This window comes from Lemur catta, chromosome 20, assembly GCF_020740605.2.
Source record: "Lemur catta isolate mLemCat1 chromosome 20, mLemCat1.pri, whole genome shotgun sequence".
In the NCBI taxonomy this organism is placed as follows: Eukaryota; Metazoa; Chordata; class Mammalia; order Primates; family Lemuridae; genus Lemur; species Lemur catta.
The window spans coordinates 4,962,590-4,971,877 of record NC_059147.1 but is presented as its reverse complement, the minus strand read 5'-3'; the positions used below and the strand labels follow the sequence as shown (position 1 = coordinate 4,971,877).

General features: G+C 40.0%; 1 non-coding gene across 1 annotated transcript; it reads left to right on the top strand.

Moving 5' to 3' along the window:
* Positions 1 to 5,127: 5,127 nt before the first annotated feature.
* Positions 5,128 to 5,258, top strand: LOC123625497. Its single transcript, XR_006730517.1, has one exon. It is a non-coding gene; the product is annotated as a small nucleolar RNA SNORA19 (small nucleolar RNA).
* Positions 5,259 to 9,288: the final 4,030 nt, after the last annotated feature.

The following is a 9,288-nucleotide window of genomic DNA, read 5'->3' as shown; positions in this document are numbered from 1 at the left end:
CTGACGCTTGGGTCCCGCCCCCAGAGACTGTGACTCAGCTGTCTGGAGGGCAGCCTGGGCGCAGCCGGCTTTAGTCTCCTCCTGTGACTGTGACGCGCAGCTGGCTGAGAACTGCTGCTGCTCTGGCTGTGAGCGCCCGGGAGCAGCTGGGCCGTGTTTTTTGGGGCTCCCAGGGCCTGGCTCTCAGCAGGATGGATGAGGGGACCCCAGACCGTCCAGGGGTGGGTGACTGTTGGGTTCCGCAGGGCAGGAGGGAGAACTGGCTGGCCTTTCTCTGATTTCTGGTTTTTGTTGTGTTTTTTTTTTTTTTTCAGTTTTTAAATTAATAAGGTTTCTTTTTTTTTTTTTGAGACAGAGTCTCGCTTTGTTGCCTGGGCTACAGTGAGTGCCGTTGGCGTCAGCCTAGCTCACAGCAACCTCAAACTCCTGGGCTCAAGCGATCCTCCTATCTCAGCCTCCCGAGTAGCTGGGACTACAGGCATGCGCCACCATGCCCGGCTAATTTTTTCTATATATATTTTTAGTTGGCCAGATAATTTCTTTCTATTTTTAGTAGAGACAAGGTCTCGCTCTTGCTCAGGCTGGTCTCGAACTCCTGACCTCGAGCGATCCACCCGCCCCGGCCTCCCAGAGTGCTGGGATTACAGGCGTGAGCCACCGCGCCCGGCCATAAGCTTTATTTCTTAGAGCAGTTTCAGGTTCATAGCAAAAGTGAGCAGAAAGTAGAGTCCCTATAGACCTTCTATTCCCACACACACAACCGCCCCCACTATCAGCAGCCCTCACCGGAGTGGTGTATTTGTTAAAACTGATGAAAATTCCTTGTTTGTATAGTGGGGAGTAACATATTTTTTAAAAAGTACATATCAATTATAAATAATTAGAGAAAAATGAAGAAAAAACAAAAACAAGAAAAAACTGATGCACCTATATTGACACACCATCATCACCCAAGTCCACAGTTTACATCAGGGCCCACTGTTGATGCTGTACGTTCCGTGCGTTTAAAGACATGTGTATAACGACACGTATCCACCATCACGGTACCGTACAGACCAGTTCCCCTGCCCTAAAAGTCCCCTGTGGCCCTCCCGTTCATCCCTCCCTCCCGGAACTCCTTGGCAATCACTAATCTTTTTCCTGTCTCCATAGTTGTGCCTTTTCCAGAGTGTCTTATAGTTACAATCGTACAGTACGTAGCCTTTTCAGATCGGCTTCTTTCACTTAGCAATGTGTGTTTGCGTTTCTTCTATGTCTTTTCATGGCTTGCTGCTCATTTCTTTTCAGTAACATTCTGTTGCCTGAATGTGCCACAGTTTGTTTACGTGTTCCCCTACTGGAGGACATCGTGGTTGCTTCCAAGTTCTGGCAATTATGAATAAAGCTGCTGGAAACATCCGTCTGCAGCTTTTTGTGTGGCCATAAATTTTGAGTTCCTTTGAGTAAATGCTCAGGAGTGCAATTGCTGGATTGTGTGGCAAGATAATGCTTAGTTTTCTAAGAAACTGCCAAAATGTCTTCAATGTGTCTATGCCATTTTGCATTCCCACCAGCAGTGGGTTTCCCGTTGGTCCACGTCCTCACTAGCATTTGGTGCTGTCAGGGTTCTGGATTTTGGCCATTCCAACAGGTGAGTAGCGGTGTCTCATTGCACTTTTGCTTTGCGTTTCCCTGATGACATGTAACGTGGAGCGTCTTCACAGGCCACTCGCCCTCTGTCTATCTTCTCCGGTGCCATGTCTGTTAAGTCCATCGGCACAGTTTCTTAATCAGCTTGTTCATTTTCTTGTTGTTGAGTTTTTAGAGTTCTTTGTATATTTTGGATGACAGTCCTTTGTCAGATGTTTCTTTTGCAAATATTTTCTCTCAGTTTGTGGCTTGTCTTCTTATTCTCTTGACATTGTCTTTTACAGAAGTTTTTCTAATTTAAGTGAAGTCCAGTTTATCAATCATTTCTTTCATGGGTCGGGCCTTTGGTGTTATATCTCAAAATCAGAGCCATACTCAAGGTTGTCTATGTTTTCTCCTCTGTCAGCTTCTAGGAGTTTTATAGTTTTGCATTTTACACTTAGGTCTGTGATCCATTTTGAGTTAATTTTTGTGAAGAGTGTAGGGTCTGTGTCTAGATTCATGTTTTTGATGATGTTTTTGTTTAAGATACTCATTTCCAGGCTAGGGGCGGTGGCTCACGCCTGTAATCCTAGCACTCTGGGAGGCCAAGGCGGGTGGATCATTTGAGCTCAGGAGTTCGAGACCAGCCTGGGCAAGAGCGAGACCCCGTCTCTACTAAAAATAGAAAGAAATTAGTTGAACAACTAAAAATATATAGAAAAAATTAGCCGGGCATGGTGGCATACGCCTGTAGTCCCAGTTACTCGGGAGGCTGAGACAGGAGGATCACTTGAGCCCAGGAGTTTGAGGTTGCTGTGAGCTAGGCTGATGCCATGGCACTCACTCTAGCCCGGGCAACAGAGTGAGACTCTGTCTCAAAGAAAAACAAAAAATCGTGTATGCCTTTTTCTTCTGTTAATCTACCTTTTGTCAGTTCATTTTCACTGAACTTTAGAGGACAGAGGAGAGGTTTTCTCTTGACTCCTACAAGTTCAAATAAATTACCAGCCAACCTAGAATTCTATTCTTAATGGAAACGTCTTTCAGAAATGAAGGTAAAATGAAACTATTTCAGACAAAAATTCAAAAATTGAGAGAATTTATTTCTAGCAAATAAGAAAATGAAATGCTAAAGGAGACCCTTTGACAGAAGGAAAATTATTAAAGATGGAGGCACAATAATGCAAGCAGGAATGATGAACAGGAGAAAGGCAAGTGTGTGATTAAATCTAGATGAATACTGACTGTGCAAAATAATAATAATGTCTCTTGGTGTTTAAAGTATGTGTGGAATTAAAATTCAGGACAGAGAAAAGTACTTCCAGAATGGTGGGATAAAGACCTCCAAAAGTCCCCACTTTTCCTTAAAAGAAATGAGGATACTGGCAAAAAGAAAAATCGCAAAAAATCAACTTTTTGAGACTGTGGAAATTAACCACCAGCTTGCAACAAGAAAGGAGCAAAAGTTGAATCTCAGAAAGAAGAGTGAGTTTTGCGGCATTTTAACTCATTCCATCTCCATACCCCTCCCCAGATCCATGGTGGGTTTGAAAACTAGAAGCCTCACAGAGAATCACAACTCCCTGGAGCAGAAACCCATGTGCTGAAACCTCCATGGGAACCACGGCCAAGGCAGGGAACCCTGAGCTGTAACTGATGAGTTGCTGGAAGCTCAGTGTGGACAAGTCTGATATAAATAAAACTCCAGAAGGACTTAGTAATCAGAGGCCACCACATTTTGTGACACTTACCTCTCAGTTCTCACAGTGAATTTCTGAGGAAAACACCCTCATTTCCAGTAGAGGAAGGGAAAAGGATCATTTTGAAATACCCCAGAACATTCTGCTCTTCCTGACAACGCCTGCCTTTAGGGGAAACTATGCCACCAAAGGCTGACCTGCTGGGGTTTTATCAGAGCCTAACTAACCTGAAGAAGGGAAACACCCAATTGCAGCCCTCTCCGACCATTCTGTATCTCCTAAGGGGGGAGGCAATTGAGAAGCACAGGTGAAGTCCGGTCGAGGGCACGGGCTCACCCGCAATCTGAGACCTAATACAGGACTGCAGAATTTTTTTTTTTTTTTTTTTTTGAGGCAGAGTCCCACTCTGTCACCCTGGCTAGAGTGCCGTGCCATGAGCCTAGCTCACAGCAACCTCAAACTCCTGGGCTCAAGCAATCCTGCCTCAGCCTCCCAAGTAGCTGGGACTACAGGCATGCACCACCATGCCCGGCTAATTTTTTCTATATATTTTTAGTTGTCCAGCTAATTTCTTTTTAATTTTTAGTAGAGATGGGGTCTGGCTCTTGCTCAGGCTGGTTTCGAACTCCTGAGCTCAAAGGATCCACCTGTCTCAGCCTCCCAGAGCGCTAGGGTTACAGGCGTGAGCCACCGCACCCTGCCTGGACTGCAGAATTCTTTCCCTCCCTCACGTCTCAGCTCCACGTCATTAAAGGCCCATTTACCAGTTCCTTTTACCCAGTACATCATGTCCCCCTTGCAACAAAAAATTACAAGGCACACTAATAGCAAAAAGCACAGTTTGAAGAGACAGACCAAACATAAGGACCAGAGTCTGATATGGGAAAAATGTCAGAATTATCAGACCAGGGATTTTTAAAAACTGTGATTTATATGCCAAAGGCTTTCATGAAAAAGGTAGACAACAGGCAAAAACAGACAGATAAAGTGAGCAGAGGAATGGAAAGTCTAAGAAAAAGTGAAAAAGAAATGCTAGAGATCAAGAATGCTGTGACAGAAATGAAGATTCCTGTGACGGGCTCATTAGCAGACTGGACGTGGCTGAGGAAAGACCCTCTGAGCTGGAGGATATAATAATATCCACAACTGAGAAGCAAACAGAAAAGACTGGGGGAGAAACAGAACAGAATATCCAAGAACTGTGGGACAACTACAAAAGCTGTACTGTACGTGGGAAGGGAAATTACAAGGAGAAAGAAAGAGAACAAGGAACAGAAGAAATATTTGAAGCAATAATGACCAAGAACTTCCCCAAATTAACGTCAGACACAAAACCACAGATCTAGGAAGTTCAGAGAACAAGCCAGATAAATGCCAAAAGAAAAAGCAAAAAAAAAAACAGCAAAAACTATACCTGAGCATATCATATTGAAACTTAATAAACTCAAAGATAAAGAAAAATTATTGAATGAAGCCAGGGGAAAAAAACTACCTTACCTACAGAAAAGCAAAGATAAGAATTGCAACTCACTTCTAATAAACCATGTAAACAAGAGAGAGTTAAATGAAATATTTAATGTTCAAAGACAAAAACCACCAATCTAGAATTCTGCACCCTAAAGACTTGTCCTTCAAAAGTGAAGGAGAGTGTACATTTCTCTTTTTTAAAAAATATTTTTTTAGAGACACGATCTTGCTCTGTTGCCCAGGCTGGTGGGATCATAGCACACTTCAACCTCAAACTCCTGGGCTCAAGAGATCCTCCCACCTCTGCCTCCCAAAATGCTGGGATTCAGGTATGAGCCCAGCCTCAAGAGTGCACATTTTTTGATCTGCTTTCATTTGTATATGTGAGCAGTATTTTTTCCGATGTGCTATACAAATAGTTCAAGGTTAGTTAGCAGTATAACTATAAATAGTAATGCTGCCAGTCTCCTTCGTATAAAAGACATTTATAAAACATGCTTAAAGGTATTAGGTAAGTAGCAGGTCTTTATTTACAAATACGTGATATTTAGGTCTTTTATTTTATGAAACTAGGATTTGAAAAGATTATATATTTGAGGAATAATATAATATGATGGTTAAAAGCATAGGATTTGGAGCTGCTAGCCTGGGACTGGAATTCCAGCTTCAGCAATGTACTATTAATATAAATTCTTTGCACTTCAATTTTTTTTGTTTGAATGAATGGCTACAATTTCTACTTCCCATGGCTGTTATGAGATTGCATATAAAAAGTGCTGAATAAATGGTGGCTAATTCCTCTTGACCTAGAGATGGCTTAAAAAAAAGTGGTTGTTATGACTAGCCTTTGTTTTCTATGCAAAAAAAAAAGTAAAGGAGAAATAATTTTTGAAACAAAAATTCAAGAAATTTGTTTCCAGTAATCTGTGTTGCAAGAAATGTTAACAGAAATTCTTCAGAGAGAACAAAAATAGTATAAGTCAGAACTCAGATTTACATAAAGAAAAGAGCAACAGAGACTGAATAAGTGAAGGAAAAATAAAAACTTTTATTTTTCTTATTCTGAATTGATCTAACAGATAAGAGTTTGTTCAAAATAATAATTGTAGCAATGTATTCAATTGTGTATGCTATGTGTGTATGTGTATGTATATATGTATTAATATATGCTTACATATGCTTATATATAAGTAAAATGAAAGATTGCAATGATACAAAGGACAAAAGAGAAAAAGTAGGAATATGAATTTTGCTATTATAAGACATTTGCACTACCCTTGAATCCGTGCAGTGTTATTTGAAAGCAGGAATGTATAATATATGGTAAACTCTAGGGTGACCATGAAAAATGTTTTTAAAAAGCATAACTGATAATGCTAAGACAGGAGAGAAAATGGAATCATACAAAAAAAGCCTAATTAAAAGCACAAAAGGCAGAAAAAGTGGGAGACAAAAATAGGAAGTGGGAGACAAAAATAGGAACAAAGATCAAAGGCAACAAATACAAAACAGTAATAAATATGGTCCCTAATAATCCAGTTATGTCAATAATCACTTTGAAAGTTAATGGTCTAAATGTACCAATTAAAAGAGACTTTCACAGTGGATCAACAAAGAAGACCTACCTTTATGTTGTCTACTGGAAACCCACTTCAAATATAGGGACACATATAGATTAAAAATAAATGGATGGAGAAAATATACCATGGTAACCCTAATCAAAAGAAAGCAGGAATAGCTATATTAATTTCAGACAGAGCAGAATTCAAAGCAGGAAAAGTCATCAGGGGTAAACAGGGGCATTATAGAACAATAAATGGGCCAATTCTCCTAACAATCCTTAACTTGTATAGTCTAACAACAGAGCATTAAAACATGCGAAGCAAAAACTGGTAGAACTTCAAGGAGAAATACATGAATATGCTGTTACAGCTGGAGAGTTCAACCTCCTTCTTCAGAAGTAAACAGATCCAGCAGACAGAAAAGCAGTAAGAACATAACTGCACTCAACACCACCACCAATCAACTGGATATAGTGGATATTTGTAGACTCTTTCATTCAATAATAGTAAAATACACACTGTTCTGAAGCCCACATGGAACATTCACCAAGACAGACCACTTCTGGGCCATAAAAGCCACCTTAACATGTAAAAGAATAGAAATCATACAATATCTGTCCTCAGACCACAGTAGATAGTTGGAAAATCCCAAAATACTTGGAGATTAAACAATACACTTCAAAATAGCACATGGGATGGTCACAGGTATGAAGGGTTGGAATGGGCCTGGCCAGGAGACTGAAAATTGGGGCAGGTGGTGGGCTCTAGCCTCTCCACTTTCAGTGCTTTCGGGCTGCTGGCAGGCTCCAGTCCAGCGGTGCTCATAGAGCCCTAGCCTGGTGCATGATTCTCTTTTCTGCTCTCCTGGAAACCTTGCAGCCGACCTGTGATTTCACAGTGTACCTTGCTTTGCTCTCATGGTTAGAAGTTCAATCCTGGAACAATGCATTCCTTGTGTCACCATTCCAGTTCTGCTCTGGATCTACAAAACATTCCTGGAGCCATACCTGTACTCTCTGATTTCCCCTTTTGTTAGTGGTATATGTCCTAGGAAAGCTATAGAAGAATCCAGTGAAATAAAAGCAGGCCAGGTGTGGTGGCTCATGCCTGCAATCCTAGCACTTTGGGAGGCTAAGGCAGGAGGATCACTTGAGGCCAGGAGTTCAAGACAAGCCTGAGCAGCATAGAAAGACATCTGTCTCTATAAAAATATTTTAAAAATTAGCCAGGTGTGATGGCATGCACCTATAGTCCCAGCTATTCAGGAGGCTGAAGCAGGAGGATCGCTTGAGCCCAGAAGTCTGAAGTTACAGTGAGCAATGCTCATGCCACTGCACTCCAACTTGGGCAACAGAATGAGATTCTGTCTCAAATTTAAACTAAAATTAAAATTAAAAAATAAAGGCAGGCTGGGCGCAGTGGCTCACGCCTGTAATCCTGGCACTCTGGAAGGCCAAAGTGGGTGGATCGCTCAAGGTCAGGAGTTCGAGACCAGCCTGAGCAAGAGCAAGACCCTGTCTCTACCAAAAATAGAAAGAAATTATCTGGCCAACTAAAATATATATAGAAAAAATTAGCCGGGCATGGTGGCGCATGCTACCCAGGAGGCTGAGGCAGAAGGATCGCGTAAGCCCAGGAGTTTAAGGTTGCTGTGATCTAGGCTGACATCATGGCACTCACTCTAGCCTGGGCAACAAAGCAAGACTCTGTCTCAAAAAAAAAATAAAATAAAATAAAGGCAAAGTAGACTGCAAGGATAAAGACATAAATGGATTACCAATAAAAGGACTAACAGAAATCTCTAACTAAAGGATCTCATTGAAAAGAGAAACTAAAGGATCTAAGAAAAACTAAAGGATCTCATTGTTTTGAACTTGATTATATCAAGAGTATTCTTTGTCATTGTCTCTGATCTTTTTCTCTGAGACCAGAATTCAGAATACATTGTTTAGATATTGAGCTGATACTAACTGGAAATACATGGTATTTATATTTCAAATGTATTTAGTTATATTTAATGACTTCCTTCTTGAGTTCCTTTTTCATTAAAATAGCTTTTGTTTCTATTATTGCAATTTTAATAATATGAATAAATATTAATAGAAGGTTTGTGCCAGTAGACACTCTGTTACTACTATAAATCAGTATTTAAAAATCTTTGGTCCTCTAGCATTAATTCACATGAATTTAATTGCTGTTTGCTCTAATTCCTTTGGGCTCTTCCAATTTGAGTGGATACAGTTTTGCTGTGAAACAGTGTAGGGAGACTGTGCCATGAAAGGAAGGGCAGCATTTTTGGAGATGACAATGATATGAAACATAAAGACATAATTACTGTCCAACACAATGGCCCAGCTTATCCGTGAGAGTAGTAATTATTAGTTATTGCTCTGAGAAAGATAGAAAAGACAGAGAAATAGGGGAAATTTCTTTGAAAAATGAAACATCTCTTACATAAATGTCTAACGCATATTAGAAAATTCTAATCCTTGTTGCATTCTTTTCTATTCCTACAAATGTATGGAATAGACTTATTCCATTTATTCAGTAAAAAATTTATTCAGCAAAAAATAACACATGGATCAAAGAAGGTATATCAAGACAAATTTTTAAATATTTGAACGTAGTGAAAATCAAAGGACAACATATCAAAACTTGTGGGATGCATAAAAGCAAATGCTTGCAGGGAAATTTATAGCATTGAATGCATATGTTAGAAAAGAAGAAATCTAAAATCAATAATCTAAACTTCTACCTTAGGAAACTAGAAAAAGAACAGCGAATTACATTCTCACTAAGCAGGAAAAAAAAACTGGAGCAGAAATTGATAAAATTAAAAACAGGAAATCAATAAAGAAAATTAATGAAACTAAAAGGTGGCTCTTTGCAAGTTTAATAAAATAAGCCAAATAGGAAAAAATGGTGCAAATGGTGCTATGACAATAGAC